A 24024-nucleotide genomic window follows, 5' to 3' on the forward strand; every position below is an offset into this window, starting at 1 on the left:
GTTGAGGCTAGAGCAGTTAAACAACTCACCTAAAGTTTCTAAGTAAGTAATTAGCAAAGTAGAGACTAGAAATCTGGTCTCCTACTTAAACTTTTGGCCTGTAATTTTTCCAAGAAAGTACGCTGACTCATTGCCACCTTCTCTACTTAATTAAGTACTTTCCTGGCTTGACAGCATTCTGATTTACTCTAACCCAGTAGAAATTAGATGAAAAAACTTTTTAAATTTAAACAATTATCTCCTTGCCACCAGGAAAGTGTGAATTAGAAAATGATTTATTTCCTTGTATAGGGAAGATTTATACCAGGAACTTCGGAGAGAGAGACCAGGTGTGCTTTAAACTGGTGGTTGGCATAAGTCTGGAAGGTAATGATCATAATGCTATCATGACAGAGGGTTGGAGTAAGACTGGTAACAAAGTAAGAGGGGAGAACTGGACTTCTTTATATTTTTCTCTTAGGCTAGACCTCACAGAATTACTAGTTGTATATAATTAGTAAGATATGCTTTAAATTAATAATAACAGCTTCCACTTATCAGGATCTTACTATGTATAAAGTACTTTGTTAGGCTTTATATGAATTATCTCTGGTCCTCAGTTTACAGATGATAAAGCTAGTAATTGCTGAGTAAGAATTCAAACTCAGAACAGTTTGATTTTAGAGCCTCTGCTCTCTTAATTAAATTTCAGTTATTTCAACCTTTATTTTTTTTCAGCAATTCTGCTTTTGAATCTTAGATCAGAAATCTATTATTATAAGAAAACTCAGCATATAAAATTTTGCTAATGTAATTAATCAGATAGAGAATTAATTATGCTTGGTTTCCTGTCTTGTAGTTTTAAATTTTCAGTTCTCCCTGAGATACCCTGCCATCATGCCTCCAACTGAGAAATAGCTACTAGATCAATGCTTGTAGAATGTAATTATCCTGACCACAGTTGTAATTCATATGCATTAATTCTACAAATATTAATTGAGCACTACAAGGGTCCAACCTCTGTATCAGGCTCTAAGGATACAAATATTTGACTCTGATTCTTGAGAAGCTCACACTCTAATAAAAATAGGTGTGCTTATAAAAATTACACTGTAATCTGAAATGTGATATAAATGAGATATGTGAAAAACATTATGGGGACCAGAGGGAGAACCAACTAAAACTGTCTGAAAGTTGGGTCAGGGAAGAACTTACTGATGAGGCAAAGACAAACAAGAGAGATGGATGAGCATTCTAAGTAAAGGAATTACTAATAATACCATAATTTTTACCCATCCTCAAAAAGTAATATTTTTGAGAACACAAATTTTGTGTGCTAAGTATTAATTTTTCTTAGTACACAGGAAAACAAATACATAACTATTAAAACATTTGCCAGTGTGTCCCCGCAAATTTTCTTGTGGATCACCAATGGTAGTGTATCCACACATTGAGAAGCATTGCTCTATTAGCAATACTGGCATTATTCCCAAGGCTCAGTGCAGCTGTGTGGGTTTTTTATATAACTGGACATTTGCTGTCCATTTAGGCTATGTCTTTCTTAGGCAGTGGTGAATGGATGACATTTCGTTTTTCTTTCTTGACTACAGAGAAGTGGAACACTGCATTGAGTACAGTCAGGTGAACCCCTGCAAATGACCTGTGTGGGCATTGAAAAGGACTTTATGAGTATCCAAAATGAATAAAAAATATGACCTTGCAGCTTCCATTTTAGGCAAACAAGGGCAGATATGAATCATTCAGCTGATTTGTGGAATAATTTAGCCTCCTTGCTTAAAATGTTGACTATCCAAGACTGGCGAACATATGGCATATCTACCATCATGTGTATGTCACATAATTTCACTGACATATGAAAAATTAAAATTATCTTTATCCCTTCGTGTTAAAAACTCTCAATAAGCTAGGTATTGAATGAACTTACCTCGAAGAATAAGAAACATATATGACAAACTCACAGCCCACATCACACTGAATGGACAAAAGCCGGAATTATTCCCCTTGAAAACTGGCACAAGACAAAGATGCCCCATTTCACCACTCCTATTCAACATAGTATTAGAAGTTCTGGCCAAGGCAATCAGGCAAGAGAAAGAAATAAAGGACATTCGAATAGGAAGAGAGGAAGTCAAACTATCCTTGTTTGCAGGTGACATGATTCTATCTCTCAAAAACCCCATCATCTCAGCCAAAAAGCTACTTAAACTGATAAGCAACTTCAGCAAAGTCTCAGGATGCAAAATCAATGTGCAAAAATTGCTAGCATTATTATACACCAACAACAATCAAGCCAAGACCTGTCATGAGTAAACTTTCATTTACAGTTGCCACAAAAACAACAAAATACCTAGGACTACAGCAAACTGGGGAGGTGAAAGATCTTTACAAGGAGAACTACAAACCACTGCTCAAAGAAATCAGAGATGACACAAACAAATGGAAAAACACCCCATGATCATGGAAAGGAAGAATCACTATCGTTAAAATGGCCATATTGTCCAAAGCAATTTGTAGATTCAATGCTACTCCCATTAAATTACAATTCACATTCTTCACAGAACTAGAACAAAACTATTTTAAAATTCATGTGAAACCAAAAAAGACCCAATAGCCAAGGCAATCCTAAGCAAAAAGAATAAAGCTGGAGGCATCATGCTACCTGACTTCAAACTATACTACAGGGCTAAATAACCAAACAGCATGGTACTGGCATAGACCAATGGAATAGGATACAGAACCAAGAAATAAGACTGCACAACTAAAAATATCTGATCTTTGACAAACCTGACAAGAACAATCAATAGGGAAAGGATTCCGTGTTCAATAAACGGTGCTGGGATAACTTGCTAGCGATACTCAGAAGATTGAAACTGGACCCCTTCCTTATATCATATGGAAAAATTAACTCAAGATGGATAAAGACTTAAATGTAATACCCAAGACTACAAAACCCTAAAAGACAACATAGGCAATGACATCCTTGAAATAGGAACAGGCAAAGATTTTACAACAAAGACACCAAAAGCAATCCCAACAAAAGCAAAAATTGACAAGTGGGATTTAATTAAACTAAAAAGCTTCCACACAGCAAAACAAACAAACAAACAAACAAACACCACCAATAGAGTAGACAGACAACCTACAGAATGGGAAAAAATTGCAAACTATGCATCTGACAAAGGTCTAATATCCAGCATCTGCAAGGAACTTAAATAAATTTAGAAGAAATAAAACAACACCATTAAAAAGTGGGCAAAGGACATGAACAGACAATTCTCAAAAGAAGAAATACAGCGGCCAACAATCACATTAAAAAAGGCTCAACATCACCTATCATTAGAGAAATGCAAATCAAAACCACAATGAGATACCATGTCACACCAGTCAGAATAACAATTATTAAGAAATCAAAAAAAATAACAGATGCTGTGAGGTTGTGGAGAAAAAGGAATGCTTATACAGTGTTTATGAGAGTATAAATTAGTTCAACCATTGTGGAAGACAGTGTGACAATTCCTCAAAGACCTACTAAAGACAGAAGTACCATTCGACCCAGCAATCCTATTACTGTGTATATACCCAAAGGAATGTAAATCATTCTATTATAAAGACACCTGCAAACATTTGTTCATTGCAGCACTATTCACAATAGCAAAGACATGGAATCAACCTAGATGTTCATCAATCATAGATGGGATGAAGAAAATGTGGTACAAATACACCATGGAATACTATGCAGCCATAAAAAAGAATGAAATAATGTCCTTTGCAGGGACATGTATGGAGCTGGAGGCCATTATGCTTAGAAAACTAACCCAGGAACAGAAAACCAAATACCACATATTCTCACTTATACGTGGGAGCTAAATGATGAGAACACATGGACACACAAGAGGGGAACAACACACACTGGGACCTATCAGAGAGTGGAGGGTGGGAGGAGGGAGAGGATCAGGAAAAATAACTAATGGGTATTAGGCTTAACACCCGTGTGATAAAATAATCTCTTCAACAAACCTCCATGACACACATTTGTCTATGTAACAAACCTGCACCGGTACCCCTAAACTTAAAATAGAAGTATAAAAAGTTATCTTTTTAACTTGATAGCTTCTTTAGGTTTTTGTTGGCAATTACTTCAATGTTTCAATTAAATTTTTAAATATGAAAAGGTTTAGGTTTCTAGTAAATTGAGTTTCCATTATATTTTTATTATAATGAGCATAAAAATACCTGTTTGTTTTCCAGGAGTACAATAAATGAACGAATTTATTGATGATGAAACTATGAATACATTTAGATCTAGAAAAAAAAGAGTGACACTAGAAAACAGTGGTTATGAATATTACAAAACTTTTCTAATTTAAACATAGCTGACTAAATACTGAATTTTGGTCTGTTAGAAATCATGCTATGTACTGTATTGCCATTTCTCAATTTTGGTTACAAACATCGATTATAGCCAGTTTAGGCCCTTCATGATGAGTTTGGACACTATCATTTGATTTCATATTGAACTTGAGTGTTCCAATGAGTTTTGGATATAATATTTGGCTTCTTTAATTACTTAATTATTTTAAATTTGTGATGAGAGCTTCAAATTTCATTATTAGATTTATTTCATTAATAAGCTTTATTGAGATATAATTTACATGCCATACACTGAACTCATTTAAAGTGTACAGTTCAGTATATTGAAGTGTACAGTTCAGTATATTACTGAATATACTGAAGTACAGTATATACTGAAGTTCAGTAATATATTGAAGTACAGTTCAGTATATTAAAGTGTACAGTTCAGTGTATATCCAGAGTTGTGCAACCATCACCACAATAGATTTTAGAACATTTAAACCACCCACTAAAGAAATCCCTTGCCCACTGGTAGTCACTTCACATTCTCCCCAACTCCCTCCCCCAATGTATCTGCAGTTTAACACATCACTACATTTATATGGAAATTAAATTAAAGGGACACAGACTAGTCAAAGTACCCTTGGAAAATAAAAATAAAGTTGAAGGACTCAGAATTCTCAGTTTCAAAACTCATTACAAAGCAACATTAAGACAGACAGTGGCATAGGGTGAGACTTGTGGTTCAATGGAATAGAACTCAGAATCCACAAAGACACAATTACATTTGTGGTCACCTGATTTTCAACAAAAGTTCAAAGAGATTCCATAGAGAAAAAAATAGTCTTTTCAACAAATGACACTGGAAGAGCGAAAATCAGCACACAAACAAATGAAATTGAGTGAACTTCTTCACATCGTACACACACAAAATCAACTCAAAATAGATGACAGACCTAAATGTAAGAGTGAAAACAATAAAACTCTTATAATAGAACATAAGAGTAAGTCTTCACGACTTTGAATTAGCCTATGGTTTCTTAAATATGACACCAAGAGCACACTCAATAAAAGAAAAACAGATAAATTGGACTTCATCGAATTTAAATATTTTGTGCTGCAAGCAATATCATCAGTAAAGTTAAAAGACAACCCATATAATGTGAAAATATTTACAAGTAATATGTACAATAAGGGACTTTTATCCAGAATATATAAAGAACTCTTACAACTCAATAAGAAAAAGACAAACAACCCAATTTATAAATGGGGAAAGGATTTGATATGACTCAGTAATTCCACTCCTAGATTCATAAGAAATAGAAATAAAAGCTTACATGCACATAAGAACTTATACACAGATGTTTGTATAGGCATTATTCATTATAGCCAAGTAGAAAGAACCCAAATGTCCACCAATGGATAAATGGGTAAGTAAAAGGTAGTGTATCACTACAACTGAATATTTTTCAGCAGTAGAAAGGAATAAGATAGTGATACATGCTACCTCAAAAAAATTATACTAAGTGAAAGAACCCAGTAACAAAGTGACTACAAATGATTTGATTTCATATATGTGAAATATCCAGATCAGGCAAATCAATAGAGACAAAAAATATCTTGGTCTTTGCCTGGGGCTGGCAGGGAGGGAGAATTTGGGGGAATGAAGAGTAACTGCTAATGGATATGGGATTTATTTCTAGAGGGAAAAATATTCTAAAAATAATTATAGTGTGCTATATTTTGGATGTGTTTTCTCCCTGCCATAATTCATGTTGAAATTTAATGCCATTGTAACCATCTTGAGAGGTGGGGCCTTTAAGTGGTGATTAGGTCATTAAGATGGATTACCTTCTTTCTCAGGAGACTGGGTTAGTCCTCATGAAACTGAATCAGTTCCTGCAAAAACAGGTTGCATTATAAAATGGGTCAGCCTTCTTTGTCTCCTCTCTCTTAGCACATACCCAATTCCCCTTCCACTTTTCTGCTAAACTATGAAGCAGCACAAGGCTCTCACCAGATGCAGCCACCTGATCTTGAATTTTCCAGCCTCCAGAACTGTGAGCTAAGTAAATTTCTTGTCTTGATAATGTACTCAGTCTCAAGTATTTTGTTACAGCAATAGAAATAAACTAAGATGGGGTGAATGTTGCATAACCCTGTTATACTAAAAACGTTGAATTTTACACTTTAAATGAGTGAATTATATGGTATCTGTATGATTTCTTACTAAAGCTGTTAAAAGTAAATGTGGGTAAGTGCAATAAATTCTCTTTTTCCTTGTGAGTTTATAGTTTATAAATTATAGTTGATGATTGAAACAAAAAATAGCATTATCTGATGTTAAAGGCAATAGTATTTAAAAAGTGGGAAAGGTAAAGGGACCTTAATGGAAGTACGGTTTCCCCACTATACTAAAAGTGGTAAAATGTTGAAACCAGGAGACTGTGATAAGTCACATATGTGTACTGTAATACCTACAGCAACCTCTATGAAAACTATACAAAATATACACTCAAAAACAAAAACACTATAAATGACTCAAGATAGAATTCTAAAATATGTTCAAGTAACCAACAGGAAGGCAAGAAAAGAGAAAGAGAGGAATGAGATCCAGAGGAAACAAACAGAAAACAAATAATAAAATGGCAGACTTAAGTTCTAACATATCAATAATAACCTTAAATGTAAACAGTCTAAATACAGGAATCAAAAGACAGAGACTGGAAGGAAACAAACAAACATTACCCAATGATATACTGTTTGCAAGAAACACTTGTCAAATTCAGTAATGGGTAGGTTAAACATAAAAGAACGGAAAAAGACACACCAAGTAAACACTAATTTTAAAAAGGCAGGAATTAATACATAGTATCCAATCAAGTCAACTTCAGGGCAAATAAATTACTAGAGATAGAGGGACTTTAAATAATGATAAAAGGATCAATTCACCCTGAAGACATAATGATCCTAAATGTGCATGGATTAAACAATAGTGCCCCAAAACAAATAAATGAAGCAAATGCATGAAGCAAAATCTGATAGACCCAAAGGGAGAAAGAGTATGTTGAAGTCCCCAACTATACTTATGGATCTGTATAGTTGGGGACTTCCACATATTCTTCACAGCAACTGATAGAACTACTAGATAGAAAGTCATCAAAGATATAAAAGAGCTGAACAATACAATAAACCAACAGGATCTAATTTATATAGATTTAACACTCCACATGAAAACATCAGAATACACATTTTTAAGCATTCATTGAACATTCATCAAGATATACCATACCCAGCATCATAAGACACCTCAATACATATAAAACAATTGAAATGATACAGATATGTTCTCTGACAATAATGAAATCAAATTAGAAATCAATAATAAAACAAAACAGGAAAATATCCAAATACTTCAAAATTAAACAAAACACCTTTATATAGCCCATCAGTCAAAGAGAAAGTCTCTAGGGAAACTAAACAATAAAATAAACACATCAAAATATAGGAGATGCAGCTAAAGCAGTGCTCAGAGAGAAGTTCATAGCATGAAATGATTACATTAAATAAGAAGCAAGTCTCAAATTAATATTCTAATACTTTCAACAAGCTAGAAAAAAGAAAAAAGACAAACACAAAGCATGCAGAAAGATTATGAAATAATACAGAGAAAGGGAGAAATCAATGAAGTTGAAAACAGAAAAACATTGGAAAAAATTGATACAATTAAAAGCTGATTCTCAAACAAATTATAAGCTTGATAAACCTCTAGCAAGGCTGACAAAAACAAAAACAGATTGCACAAGTAACCAATATGGGGAATGAAACAGGAGATAGCACTACAGATGTTGCAGTTAATGAAAGGGTAATAAGGGAGGAATATGAACAACTTTACACTCATAAATTTTACCAGTTATAAGAAATGGACCAGTTTCCTAAAAATCACACACTCTAAAATCTCAACCATGATGAATAATCCCTGCTACTAAACACTTAAAACATAATTAAAATAAATTCTACATGATGCCTTCCAAAAATTCAAAGATATAACATTTCCTAATTTTACAAGGCCAGTATTACCCTGCTACCAAAACCAGACAAAGATAGTATAAAATAAGAAAACTACAGACCAATATCTATCAAGAACTTAGAAGTAGAAATTTTTGATAAAACTTTGGCAAACCTAATCCAACAATGTATAAAATAAATTACATAAAATGACAAAGTGTGATTTATTCCAGGTATGCAAGACTGGTTGAACATTTGGCTCAATTAAAGTAATCCATCATTTTAATTTTTTTATTTTTAATTGTTTGTGGGTACATAGTAGGTGCAATATTTATCAACAGGTGAAAGAAGAAAAATCATGTGATCATATTAACATATATGGAAGGCACATTTGACAAAATGCCACAGATATTGATGATAAAAACTCTCAGCCAGTTAGCCAGTTAGCAATAGAGAGAAATTACTTCAACTTGATAAAGAACATGTAAAAAATCCTATTGTTAACATCATATTAAATGGTGAAAGACTGAATGCTTTCCCCCTAAAATGGGAAAGATGTATGCTCTCACCACTCTTTCTTAACACTGTGTGGGGAGTTTTAGTCAGCACAATAAGACAAGAAAAAGAAATAAAAGGTATGCAGTTGGAAGGAAAGGAATAAAATTGTCCCTATTTGCAGATGATATGATTGTTTACATAGAAAATCCAGTGAAGTCTATAAAAAAACCTCTAGAACTAATAAGTGTGTTCAGTAAGTTTGGAAGATACAAGACCAACATACAAAAGTTAATTTCACTTCTATATACTATGAACAGGTGGAAAGTAAAATTAAAAACGCAATATCATTTACAATTGTTACAAAGAAAATAAAACATTTAGGTATATACTTAAAATATGTACAAGTTCTATATGCTTAAAATTATAAACTATTGATGAAGAACATAAAAAAAGAAATGGAGAGACATATCATACTCACAGGATGAAAAACTCAGTATATAAAAGATGTCAATTCTCTCTGAATTGGTCTATAGATTTAATGTAATTCTTATTAAAATTTCAAGCTTTTGTAGACATAGACATAGACATATTCTAAAATTCCTATGAAAATGCACAGGTTCTAGAATAGCTAAAGCAATTTCAAAAAGAAGAACAAAGCAGGAAGAATCGCTTCATATCATGTTAAGGTTTACTATAGCCACAGTAATCAAAGCAGTCTGGTTTGGCAGAAGAATAGGTGCATAGGCAACTGACTTTTGGTAAAGGTGCAAACACAAATCAATGAAGGGTAGTCTTTTCAACAAATGATACTGGAACAACTGGATACCCATAGGCAACAATGAACCTTGACCTTAACTTACACCTTATCTTAAAAACTAACTCACAAAGAGGCAGAGTAAGATGGCAGAATGGAAAGCTCCATCAATTATCTTCCCCGCAAGGACAGTAATTGAACAACTATCTACACAGAAAAAAACATCTTCATAAGAAGCAAAAATCAGGTGAGCTGTCACAGTACCTGGTTTTAACTCTGTATTGCTGAAAGAGGCACTGAAGAGATAGAAAAAGCAGTCTTGAATTGCTAATACTGCCCCTCTGCCACTACCCCAGCAGAAGCTGCACGGTGCAGGGAGCAACTCCACACTGCAGGAGGAAGAGTACAGCAACAGTGAGGCACTGAGCTCAGTGCTATTCCGTTATAGCAGAAAGGAGAACTGAACCAAACTCAGCTGATGCCTGTCCACAGAGGGAGCATTTAAACCAGCCCTAGTCAGAGGGGAATTGTGGATCCTAGTGGTCAAGGCTTGATTTCCTGCAAACCTCATCACGGAGGGCTCCAGCAACCTATGTCTGCAAGTAAACTTGAAAGACAGTCTATGACATAAGGATTGCAACTCTTAGGCAAGTCCTAGGGCTGAATTGAGCCCAGAGACAGTGGACTGGGTAGCTTGCAACCTACTGAGACACCAGCTGGAGCAGTCAAGGGAATATTGGCATCAGCCCTCCCCTAACCCCAGGCTGCATAGCTGGCAGTCTTAAAAGAGACCTCTTCTTTCCGCATGAGGAGAGGAGAGGAAAGAATGAGGAGGACTTTGTCTTGTATCTTGGATACCAGCTCAGTCACAGCAAGATAGCGCACCAGAGTTGTGAGGTCACTGTTTCTGGCCCTAGTTCCCAGATAACATTTCCAGACATACCTTGAGCCAGAAGGGAACCTGCTGCCTTAAAGGGAAGGACTCAGGGCCAGGCGCGGTGACTCACGCCTGTAATCCCAGCACTTTGGGAGGCCGAGGCGGGCGGATCACGAGGTCAGGAGATCGAGACCATCCTGGCTAACACGGTGAAACCCCGTCTCTACTAAAAATACAAAAATTAGCCAGGCATGGTGGCGGGTGCCTATAGTCCCAGCTACTCGGGAGGCTGAGGCAGGAGAATGGCGTGAACCCGGGAGACGGAGCTTGCAGTGAGGCGAGATCGCGCTACTGCACTCCAGCCTTGGCGACAGAGCAAGACTCTGTCTCAAAAAAAAAAAAAAAAAAAAAGGGAAGGACTCAGTCTGTCAGCATTCATCACCCACTAACTGAAAAGCCCTTTATCCCTAAACAACCAGTAGCGATTACCTGGTACTACATCAAGGCCTTGGGTGAGCCTCTGAGACTTTCTGCCTTCAGGTGAGATTCAGCGTATGACCAGCTGTGGTGGATACAGTGCAAAACTCCTTCTGCTTGAGAAAAGCAGATGGAAAAGTAAAGGGAATTTTGTCTTGCACCTTAGTTACCAGCATGGCCACGGGGGGAGAGTGCATCAAGCAGGCCCCTGGGATCCCTGATTTCAGGACTTGACTCTTAGTCAGCATCTCTGGACTTGCCCTGGGTCAGAGGGGAGCCCACTGCCCTGAAGGGTGAGTCTCAGGCCAGGCAGAATTCATCACAAGCTGACTGAAGAGCCCATGGGCCTTAAGAGAACATCAGTGGTAGTCTGGCAGAACTCCCCATGGCCTGGGATGGTGGTAGCTACCAGGAGAGGCTCCTCTGCCTTTGAAAAGGAGAGGGAAGAGTGGGAAGTACTGCATCTTATGGTTTGAGTGCCAGTTCAGTCACAGTACAATAGAATACCAGGTAGGCTTCCATGGTTTTTGAATCTAGTCCCTGACTCCCAGATAGCACCTCTGGATTCACCCCGTGCCTGGGGGAAGTCTTCACCCTGCAGGGAAGGACACAGGCCTGGCTGGCCTTGCCATCTGCTGATTGTAGAGCCCCAGGGCCTTAAATGAACATAGGCAGTAGCAAGGGAGTGGTTATTGAAAGCTTTGGGAGAGACCCAATGCTGTGCTGGCTACAAGTCTGACCCAGCTCAGTTATAGTGGCAGTGGCCACAAGAGTGCTTATTTCGCTCTATCCCCAGCTTCAAGTGATGCAAAACAGAGACACAGAGAGACTACTTTTGTTTAGGAGAAAGTAAGGGAAGAAAACAAGTGTCTCTGCCTGGTAGCACAGAATATTCTCCCAGATCTTGTCCAAGGTCATCAAGGTGGTACTTTTACTAGTTTTCAGGAACCAAAGTGTTACTGGGCTTTGGAAGCATCCCAAAACAGATACAGCTTGGAACACAACACCCAAGTACTTTTGAATATCTGGAAAGTGTTCCAAAGAAGGATGGGTGCAAACAAGCCCAGACAATGAAGACAACAATAAATACCAAACTCTTCAATGCCCAGACACTACATAACATCTATTAGCATCAACACCACCCAGGAAAACATGACCTCCCCAAATGAACTAAATAAGGAATCAGGGACCAATCCTGGAGAAACATATCTGTATGTGAACTTTAGGACAGAGAATTCAAAATAGTAACTGTGTTGAGGAAGCCAAAGAAATTTAAGATAACACAGAGAAGGAATTCAGAATTCTATCAGATAAATTTAACAGACTGAAGTAATTAAAAGGTTTCCAGCATAAATTCTGAAGCTGACAAATGCAATTGGTATACTGAAGAACATATCAAAATCTTTTATTATTATTATTATTATTATTATTATACTTTAGGTTTTATGGTACATGTGCACAATGTGCAGGTAAGTTACATATGTATACATGTGCCATGCTGGTGCGCTGCACCCACCAACTCGTCATCTAGCATTAGATATATCTCCCAATGCTATCCCTCCCCCCTCCCCCCACTCCACAACAGTCCCCGAAGTGTGATGTTCCCCTTCCTGTGTCCATGTGTTCTCATTGTTCAATTCCCACCTATGAGTGAGAATATGCGGTGTTTGGTTTTTTGTTCTTGCGATAGTTTACTGAGAATGATGATTTCCAATTTCATCCATGTCCCTACAAAGGACATGAACTCATCATTTTTTATGGCTGCATAGTATTCCATGGTGTATATGTCCCACATTTCCTTAATCCAGTCTATGACTGTTGGACATTTGGGTTGGTTCCAAGTCTTTGCTATTGTGAATAATGCCGCAATAAACATACGTGTGCATGTGTCTTTATAGCAGCATGATTTATAGTCCTTTGGGTATATACCCAGTAATGGGATGGCTGGGTCGAATGGAATTTCTAGTTCTAGATCCCTGAGGAATCGCCACACTAACTTCCACAAGGGTTGAACTAGTTTACAGTCCCACCAATAGTGTAAAAGTGTTCCTATTTCTCCACATCCTCTCCAGCACCTGTTGTTTCCTGACCTGTTAATGATTGCCATTCTAACTGGTGTGAGATGGTATCTCATTGTGGTTTTGATTTGCATTTCTCTGATGGCCAGTGATGATGAGCATTTTTTCATGTGTTTTTTGGCTGCATAAATGTCTTCTTTTGAGAAGTGTCTGTTCATGTCCTTCGCCCACTTTTTGATGGGGTTGTTTGTTTTTTTCTTGTAAATTTGTTGGAGTTCATTGTAGATTCTGGATATTAGCCCTTTGTCAGATGAGTAGATTGCGAAAATTTTCTCCCATTTTGTAGGTTGCCTGTTCACTCTGATGGTAGTTTCTTTTGCTGTGCAGAAGCTCTTTAGTTTAATTAGATCCCATTTGTCAATTTTGGCTTTTGTGGACATTGCTTTTGGTGTTTTAGACATGAAGTCCTTGCCCATGCTTATGTCCTGAATGGTAATGCCTAGGTTTTCTTCTAGGGTTTTTATGGTTTTAGGTCTAACATTTAAGTCTTTAATCCATCTTGAATTGATTTTTGTATAAGGTGTAAGGAAGGGATCCAGTTTCAGCTTTCTACATATGGCTAGCCAGTTTTCCCAGCACCATTTATTAAATAGGGAATCCTTTCCCCATTTCTTATTTTTCTCAGGTTTGTCAAAGATCAGATAGTTGTAGATATGTGGCATTATTTCTGAGGGCTCTGTTCTGTTCCATTGATCCATATCTCTGTTTTGGTACCAGTACCATGCTGTTTTGGTTACTGTAGCCTTGCAGTATAGTTTGAAGTCAGGTAGTGTGATGCCTCCAGCTTTGTTCTTTTGGCTTAGGATTGACTTGGCGATGCGGGCTCTTTTTTGGTTCCATATGAACTTTAAAGTAGTTTTTTCCAGTTCTGTGAAGAAAGTCATTGGTAGCTTGATGGGGATGGCATTGAATCTGTAAATTATCTTGGGAAGGATGGCCATTTTCACGATATTGATTCTTCCTACCCATGAGCATGGAATGTTCTTCCATTTGTTTGTATCCTCTTTTATTTCCTTGAGCAGTGGTTTGTAGTTCTCCTTGAAGAGGTCCTTCACATCCCTTGTAAGTTGGATTCCTAGGTATTTTATTCTCTTTGAAGCAATTGTGAATGGGAGTTCACTCATGATTTGGCTCTCTGTTTGTCTGTTATTGATGTATAAGAATGCTTGTGATTTTTGTACTTTGATTTTGTATCCTGAGACTTTGCTGAAGTTGCTTATCAGCTTAAGGAGATTTTGGGCTGAGACAATGGGGTTTTCTAGATATACAATCATGTCATCTGCAAACAGGGACAATTTGACTTTCTCTTTTCCTAATTGAATACCCTTTATTTCCTTCTCCTGCCTAATTGCCCTGGCCAGAACTTCCAACACTATGTTGAATAGAAGTGGTGAGAGAGGGCATCCCTGTCTTGTGCCACTTTTCAAAGGGAGTGCTTCCAGTTTTTGCCCATTCAGTATGATATTGGCTGTGGGTTTGTCATAGATAGCTCTTATTATTTTGAGATACATCCCATGAATACCTAATTTATTGAGAGTTTTTATCATGAAGGGCTGTTGAATTTTGTCAAAGGCCTTTTCTGCATCTATTGAGATAATCATGTGGTTTTTGTCTTTGGTTCTGTTTATATGCTGGATTACATTTATTGATTTGCGTATATTGAACCAGCCTTGCATCCCAGGGATGAAGCCCACTTGATCATGGTGGATAAGCTTTTTGATGTGCTGCTGGATTCTCTTTGCCAGTATTTTATTGAGGATTTTTGCATCAATGTTCATCAAGGATATTGGTCTAAAATTCTCTTTTTTGGTTGTGTCTCTGCCCGGCTTTGGTATCAGGATGATGCTGGCCTCATAAAATGAGTTAGGGAGGATTCCCTCTTTTTCTATTGATTGGAATAGTTTCAGAAGGAATGGTACCAGTTCCTCCTTGTACCTCTGGTAGAATTCGGCTGTGAACCCATCTGGTCCTGGACTTTTTTGGTTGGTAAGCTATTGATTATTGCCACAATTTCAGCTCCTGTTATTGGTCTATTCAGAGATTCAACTTCTTCCTGGTTTAGTCTTGGGAGGGTGTATGTGTTGAGGAATTTATCCATTTCTTCTAGATTTTCTAGTTTATTTGCATAGAGGTGTTTGTAGTATTCTCTGATGGTAGTTTGTATTTCTGTGGGATCGGTGGTGATATCCCCTTTATCATTTTTTATTGCATCTATTTGATTCTTCTCTTTTTCTTTATTAATCTTGCTAGCAGTCTATCAATTTTGTTGATCCTTTCAAAAAACCAGCTCCTGGATTCATTAATTTTTTGAAGGGTTTTTTGTGTCTCTATTTCCTTCAGTTCTGCTCTGATTTTAGTTATTTCTTGCCTTCTGCTAGCTTTTGAATGTGTTTGCTCTTGCTTTTCTAGTTCTTTTAATTGTGATGTTAGGGTGTCAATTCTGGATCTTTCCTGCTTTCTCTTGTGGGCATTTAGTGCTATAAATTTCCCTCTACACACTGCTTTGAATGCATCCCAGAGATTCTGGTATGTTGTGTCTTGGTTCTCGTTGGTTTCAAAGAACATCTTTATTTCTGCCTTCGTTTTGTTATGTACCCAGTAGTCATTCAGGAGCAGGTTGTTCAGTTTCCATGTAGTTGAGCGGTTTTGAGTGAGATTCTTAATCCTGAGTTCTAGCTTGATTGCAATGTGATCTGAGAGATAGTTTGTTATAATTTCTGTTCTTTTACATTTATTGAGGACAGCTTTACTTCCAAGTATGTGGTCAGTTTTGGAATAGATGTGGTGGTGCTGAAAAAAATGTATATTCTGTTGATTTGGGGTGGAGAGTTCTGTAGATGTCTATTAGGTCTGCTTGGTGCAGAGCTGAGTTGAATTCCTGGGTATCCGTGTTGACTTTCTGTCTCGTTGATCTGTCTAATGTTGACAGTGGGGTGTTAAAGTCTCCCATTATTAATGTGTGGGAGTCTAAGTCTCTTTGTAGGTCACTCAGGACTTGCTTTATGAATCTGGGTGCTCCTGTATTGGGTGCATATATATTTAGGATAGTTAGCTTTTCTTGTTGAATTAATCCCTTTACCATTATGTAATGACCTTCTTTGTCTCTTTTGATCTTTGTTGGTTTAAAGTCTGTTTTATCAGAGACTAGGATTGCAACCCCTGCCTTTTTTTGTTTTCCATTTCCTTGGTAGATCTTCCTCCATCCTTTTATTTTGAGCCTATGTGTGTCTCTGCACGTGAGATGGGTTTCCTGAATACAGCACACTGATGGGTCTTGAGTCTTTATCCAATTTGCCAGTCTGTGTCTTTTAATTGGAGCATTTAGTCCATTTACATTTAAAGTTAATATTGTTATGTGTGAATCTGATCCTGTCATTATGATGTTAGCTGGTTATTTTGCTCGTTAGTTGATGCAGTCTCTTCCTAGTCTCGATGGTCTTTACATTTTGGCATGATTTTGCAGTGGCTGGTACCGGTTGTGCCTTTCCATGTTTAGCGCTTCCTTCAGGAGCTCTTTTAGGGCAGGCCTGGTGGTGACAAAATCTCTCAGCATTTGCTTGTCTGTAAAGTATTTTATTTCTCCTTCACTAATGAAGATTAGTTTGGCTGGATATGAAATTCTGGGTTGAAAATTCTTTTCTTTAAGAATGTTGAATATTGCCCCCCACTCTCTTCTGGCTTGTAGGGTTTCTGCCGAGAGATCCGCTGTTAGTCTGATGGGCTTCCCTTTGAGGGTAACCCGACCTTTCTCTCTGGCTGCCCTTAACATTTTTTCCTTCATTTCAACTTTGGTGAATCTGACAATTATGTGTCTTGGAGTTGCTCTTCTCGAGGAGTATCTTTGTGGCGTTCTCTGTATTTCCTGAATCTGAATGTTGGCCTGCCTTGCTAGATTGGGGAAGTTCTCCTGGATAATATCCTGCAGAGTGTTTTCCAACTTGTTTCCATTCTCTCCGTCACTTTCAGGTACACCAATCAGATGTAGATTTGGTCTTTTGACATAGTCCCACATTTCTTGGAGGCTTTGCACAGTTCTTTTTATTCTTTTTTCTCTAAACTTCCCTTCTCGCTTCATTTCATTCATTTCATCTTCCAGGGCTGATACCCTTTCTTCCATTTGATCGCATCGGCTCCTGAGGCTTCTGCATTCTTCACATAGTTCTTGAGCCTTGGTTTTCAGCTCCATCAGCTCCTTTAAGCACTTCTCTGTATTGGTTATTCTAGTTATACATTCTTCTAAATTTTTTTCAAAGTTTTCAACTTCTTTGCCTTTGGTTTGAATATCCTCCTGTAGCTCGGAGTAATTTGATCGTCTGAAGCCTTCTTCTCTCAGCTCGTCAAAGTCATTCTCCGTCCAGCTTTGTTCCGTTGCTGGTGAGGAACTGCATTCCTTTGGAGGAGGAGAGGTACTCTGCTTTTTAGGGTTTCCAATTTTTCTGCTCTGTTTTTTCCCCATCTTTGTGGTTTTATCTACTTTTGGTCTTTGATGATGGTGATGTACAGATGGGTTTTTGGTGTGGATGTCTTTTCTGTTAGTTTTCCATCTAACAGACAGGACCCTCAGCTGCAGGTCTGTTGGAGTACCTGGCCGGCCGTGTGAGGTGTCAGCCTGCCCCTGCTGGGGGGTGCCTCCCAGTTAGGCTGCTCGGGGGTCAGGGGTCAGGGACCCACTTGAGGAGGCAGTCAGCCTGTTCTCAGATCTCCAGCTGCGTGCTGGGAGAACCACTGCTGTCGTCAAAGCTGTCAGACAGGGACATTTAAGTCTGCAGAGGTTACTGCTGTCTTTTTGTTTGTCTGTGCCCTGCCCCCAGAGGTGGAGCCTACAGAGGCAGGCAGGCCTCCTTGAGCTGTGGTGGGCTCCACCCAGTTCAAGCTTCCAGGCTGCTTTGTTTACCTAAGCGAGCCTGGGCAATGGCGGGCGCCCCTCCCCCAGCCTCGCTGCCGACTTGCTGTTTGATCTCAGACTGCTGTGCTAGCAATCAGTGAGACTCCGTGGGCATAGGACCCTCTGAGCCAGGTGCGGGCTATAATCTCCAGGTGCACCGTTTCCTAAGCCCGTCGGAAAAGCACAGTATTCGGGTGGGAGTGGCCCGATTTTCCAGGTGCCGTCTGTCACCCCTGGAAAGGGAACTCCCTGACCCTTGCACTTCCTGAGTGAGGCAATGCCTCGCCCCTGCTTCGGCTGGCTCACAGTGCACTCACCCACTGACCTGCGCCCACTGTCTGGCACTCCCTAGTGAGATGAACACGGTACCTCAGATGGAAATGCAGAAATCACCCGTCTTCTGCATCGCTCACGCTGGGAGCTGTAGACTGGAGCTGTTCCTATTCGGCCATCTTGGCTCCTCCCTCCAAAATCTTTTAATAGCAGAACTGATCAACCAGAAGAAACAATTAGTGAACTTGAGGACAGGGTATTCAAAATTATACAGTAAGAGGAGACAAAGGAAAGAAAGAATAAAAAACCATAAAGCACATCCTCAGGATTTAGAAAACAGCCCCAAAAGGGCAAATCTAAGAGTTATTGCCTTTAAGGAGGAGGCAGAGAAAGAGATGTGGGTAGAAAATTGATTCAAAGGGATAATATCATAGAACTTATGAAACCAAGAGAAAGGTATTAATATCTAAGCAGAAGAAGGTTATACAACACCAAGCAGATTTAACTCAAAGAAGACTACCTCAGGCATTTAATAGTCAAACTCCCAAATACGACGGATGAAGAGGGAATCCTAAAGGCAGCAAGAGAAAATAAACAGATAACATATTTAATACAGTGGAGCTCCAATAAATCTTGCAGCAGATTTTTCAGTGGAAACCTCACATGCCAGGAGAGAGTGGCATGACATATTTAAAGTACTGAAGGAAAAAAAAAACTTTTATCCTAGAATAGCATATCCAGTAAAAATATCCTTTAAGTATGAAGGAGAAATAAAGATTTTTCCAGAAAAACAAAAGATGAGTGATTTCAACACCGGACGTGTCCTACAAGAAATGCTAAAGGGAGTACTTCAATCAGAAAGAAAAGGATGTTAATGAACAATAAGTAATCACCTGAAGGTACATATCTCACTGGTCATAGTAAGTAAACAGAAAAACACAAAATATTATAACACCATAACTGTGGTGTGTATACTACTCTTGCTAAATAGAAAGATTAAATGATGAATCAATAAAAAATAATGACTATGACAACTTTTCAAGACATAGACAATACAATAAGATATAAATAGAAGCAACAATAAGCTAAAAAGCGAGGGAATGAAGTTAAGGTGTAAAGTTTTTATTAGTTTTTTAACTGTTTATTTGTTGATGCAAACAACATTAAGCTATTATCAGCTTAAAGCAATTGGATATTACATAGTATTTGCAAGCCTCATGATAACTTCAAACAAAAAAATACAATGGATACATAAAAAATAAGAAACAAGAAACTTCATTATATCAGAAGAGAAAATCACCTTCACTAAAGGAAGACAGAAAGGAGAGAAAGAAAGAAGAGAACACCAAGAAACAACCAGAAAACAAATAACAAAATGGCAGGGTGAGTATTTACTTATCAATAATAACACTGAATATCAATGGACTAAACTCTCCCATCAAAAGACATGGAGTGGCTGAATGAATGAAAAAACAAGACCCAGGGGACTTGCCGGCAAGATGGCTGAATAGGAACAGCTCTTGTCTGCAGTTCCCAGCGAGACTGATGCAGAAGGCAGGTGATTTCTGCATTTCCAACTGAGGTATCCAGTTCACCTCATTGGGACTGGTTGGACAGTGAATGCAGCCCACGCAGAGTGAGCTGAAGCAGAATGGGGCATCGCCTTACCCGGGAAGTGCAAGGGGTCAGGGGATTTCCCTTTTCTAGCCAAAGGGAGCCATAAGAGACTGTACCGAGAACCACAGTGCACTCCAGCCCAGATTCTGCGCTTTTCCCATGGTCTTCACAACTGGCAGACCAGGAGATTCCCTCTGGTGCCTGGCTTGGTGGGTCCCACCCTCATGGAGCAGAGCAAGCTAAGATCCACTGCTTGAAATTCTCACTGTTAGCAGTCTGAAATCAACCTGGGATGCTCAAGCTTGGTGGGGGGAGGAGCGTCCACCATTGCTGAGGCTTGAGTAGACAGTTTTACCCTCACCATGTAAACAAAGCCACATGGAAGTTCGAACTGGGCAGAGCCCACCTCAGCTCAGCAAGGCTGCTGTGGCCAGGCTGCCTCTCTAGATATTTCCTCTCTTGGCAGGTCATCTCTGAAAAAAAGGCAGCCGCCCAAGTCAGAGACATATAGATAAAACCCTCTTCTCCCTGGGACAGAGCACTTGGGGGAAGGAACAGCTGTGGGCACAGCTTCAGGAGACTTAAACGTCCCTGCATGACAGCTCTTAAGAGAGCATCAGATCTCCCAGAACAGTGTTTAAGCTCTGATAAGGGACAGGCTGCCTCCTCAAATGGGTCCTTAACCCCCGTGTATCCTGACTGGGAGACATCCCCCAGTAGAGGCCGACAGACACCTATACAGGAGAGCTCTCATTGGCATCTGGCAGGTGCCCCTCCAGGACGAAGCTTCCAGAGGAAGGAACAGGCAGCAATCTTTGCTGTTCTGGAACCTCCACTGGTGATACCCAGGCAAACAGGGTCTGGAGTGGACCTCCAGCAAACTCCAGCTGACTTGCAGCAGAGGAGTCTGACTGTTAGAAGGAAAATTAACAAACAGAAAGGAATAGCATCAACATCAACAAAAAGGATGTACACACAGAAAACCCATTTGAAAGTCACCAACATCAAAGACCAAAGGTAGATAAATCCACGAAGATGAGGAAAAACCAGTGCAAAAAGGCTGAAAATTTCAAAACGCAGAACACCTCTCTTCCTCCAAAGGCACAACGTTTTGCCAGTAAGGGAGCAAAACTGGACGGAGAATGAGTTTGATGAATTGACAGAAGTAGGCTTCAGAAGGTGGGTAATAACAAACTCCTTTGAGCTAAAGGAGCATTTTCTAACCCAATCCAAGGAAGCTAAGAACCTTGAAAAGAGGTTAGATGAATTGCTAACTAGAATAACCAGTTTAGAGAAGAACATAAATGACCTGATGGAGCTGAAAAACATAGCACAAGAACTTCTTGAAGCATACACAAGTATCAATTGCCAAATCGATCAAGTGGAAGAAATGATATCAGAGATCAAAGATCAACTCAATGAAATAAAGCAAAAAGACAAGGTTAGAGAAAAAAGAGTGAAAAGAAACGAACACAGCCTCCAAGAAATATGGGACTATGTGGAAAGGCCAAATCCACGTTTGATTGGTGTACCTGAAAGTGACGGGGAGAATGGAACCAAGTTGGAAACACCATTAAGGATATTATCCAGGAGAACTTCCCCAACCTAGAAAGACAGGTCAACATTCAAATTCAGGAAATACAGAGAACAACACAAACATTTTCCTCAAGAAGAGCAACCCCAGACACATAATCATCAGATTCACCAAGGTTGAAATGAAGAAAAAAATGTTAATGGCAGCCAGACCTTAGAGAGAAAGGTCAGGTTACCCACAAGGGGAACCCATCACACTAACAGCAGATCTGTCAGCAGAAACCCTAAAAGCCAGAAGAGAGTGGGGACCAATATTCAACATTCTTAAAGAAAAGAATTTTCAACTCAGAATTTCATATGCAGCCACAGTAAGCTTCATAAGTGAAGGAGAAATAAAATCCTTTCAGACAAGTACATGCTGAGATATTGTCACCACCAGGCCTGCCTTACAAAAGCTCCGGAAGGAAGTACTAAACATGGAAAGGAACAACAGGTGCCAGCCACTGCAAAAACATACCAAATTGTAAAGACCATCGACGCTATGAAGAAACTGCATCAACTAATGGGCAAAATAACCAGCTAGCATCGTAATGACAGGATCAGATTGACACATAACAATATTAACCTTAAATGTAAATCAGCTAAATGGGCAAATTAAAAGACACAGGCTGAAGAATTGGTTAAAGAGTCAAGACCCATCTGTGTGCTGTATTCAGGAGACCCATCTCACGTGCAAAGACACACATAGGCTCAAAAGAAAAGGATGGAGGAATATTTATGTAGCAAATGGAAATTTAAAAAAGCAGAGGTTGCAATCCTAGTCTCTGATAAAACAGACTTTAAATCAACAAAGATCAAGACAGACAAAGAGGAGCATTACATAGTAGTAAAGGGATAAATGCAACAAGAAGAGCTAACTATCCTAAATATATATGCACCCAAAACAGGAGCACCCGGATTGATAGAGCAAGTTCTCAGAGACCTACAAAGAGACTTGGACTCTCACACAATAATAGTGAGAGACTTTAACACCCCACTGTCAACAATAGACAGATCAATGAGACAGAAATTAACAATGATATCCAGGACTTGAACTCAGCTCTGGACCAAGTGGACCTAAAAGACATCTACAGAACTCTCTACCACAAATCAACAGAATACACATTCTTCTCAGCACCGCATCACACTTATTCTAAAATTGACCACATAATTGGAAGTAAAACACTCCTCAGCAAATGCAAAAGAATGAAAATCATAACAGTCTCTCAGACCACAGTGAAATCAAATTATAACTCAGGATTGAGAAACTCACTCAAAACTGCACAACTACATGGAAACGGAACAACCAGCTCCTGAATGACTACTGGGTAAATAATGAAATGAGGGCAGAAATGAAGATGTTCTTTAAAACCAAGGGGAACAAAGACACAATGTACCAGAATCTCTGGGACACATTTAAAGCACTATGTAGAGGGAAATTTATAGCTCCAAATGCTCACAAGAGAATGAAAGAAAGATCTAAAATCAACATCCTAACATCACAACTAAAAGAACTAGAGAAACAAGAGCAAACACATTCAAAAGCTAGCAGAAGACAAGAAATAACTAACATCAGAGCAGAACTGATGGAGATAGAGACATTAAAAAACCCTTCAAAAAATCAATGAATCAAGGAGCTAGTTTTTTGAAAAGATCAACAAAATAGATAGACTGCTAGCCAGACTAATAAAGAAGAAAAGAGAGAAGAATCAAATAGACACAATAAAAAATGATAAAGGGGATATCACTACTGATCCCACAGAAATACAAGCTACCATCAGAGAATACTATAACACCTCTATGCCAATAAGCTAGGAAATCTAGAAGAAATGGATAAGTTCCAGGACACATACATCCTCCCAAGACTAAACCAGGAAGAAGTCAAATCCCTGAATAGACCAATAACAAGCTCAGAAATTGAGGGAGCAATTCATAGCCTACAAATGAAAAAAAGTCCAGGACCAGATGGATTCACAGCCAAATTCTACTAGAGGTACAAAGAGGAGCTGGTACCATTCCTTCTGAAACTATTCCAAATAATAGAAAAAAAGGGAATCCTCCCTAACTCATCTTATGAGGTCAGCATCATCCTGATACCAAAACCTGGCAGAGACACAACAAAATAGAAAATTATAGGACAGTATCCTTAGTGAACATCGATGCAAAAATCCTCAATAAAATATTGGCAAACCGAATCCAGCAGCATATCAAAAAGCTTATCCACCACGATCAAGTTGGCTTCATCCCTGGGAGGCCAGGATGGCTCAATATAAGCAAATCAATAAACATAATCCATCACATAAACAGAACCAAAGACAAAAACCACGTGATTATCTCGATTGATATGGAAAAGACATTTAGCTTCATGCCAAAAACTCTCAATAAACTAGGTATTGATGAAATGTATCTAAAAATAATAAGATCTATTTATGACAAACCCACAGCCAATATCATACTAAGTGGGCAAAAACTGGAAGCATTCCCTTTGAAAACTGGCACAAGATAACGATGCCCTCTCTCATCACTCCTTTTTTTTTTTATGTCATCATTTTTTAAATTTATTTTATTATTTTATATATATACATACACACATATATACATACATATCATATATATTTATATACACATAAAT

The 24024-nt window shown here is 38.5% G+C and overlaps 1 protein-coding gene across 9 annotated transcripts in view; it reads right to left on the reverse strand.

Moving 5' to 3' along the window:
• The window catches only part of HMGN5 (high mobility group nucleosome binding domain 5), a 94479-nt gene that overhangs the window by 15669 nt on the left and 54786 nt on the right, over window positions 1-24024 (reverse strand). For 2 of the 9 annotated variants that reach the window (XM_063660327.1, XM_054471131.2), the window contains one exon: window positions 6205-6252. The exons of the other annotated variants lie outside the window; for them this stretch is intronic. The gene's annotated coding sequence lies outside the window, so the exon portion shown is untranslated. The remainder of the gene's footprint in view (window positions 1-6204; window positions 6253-24024) is intronic. 9 annotated transcript variants of the gene reach the window in all.

The sequence above is a fragment of the Pongo pygmaeus genome, chromosome X (assembly GCF_028885625.2).
Source record: "Pongo pygmaeus isolate AG05252 chromosome X, NHGRI_mPonPyg2-v2.0_pri, whole genome shotgun sequence".
Lineage (NCBI taxonomy): Eukaryota > Metazoa > Chordata > Mammalia > Primates > Hominidae > Pongo > Pongo pygmaeus.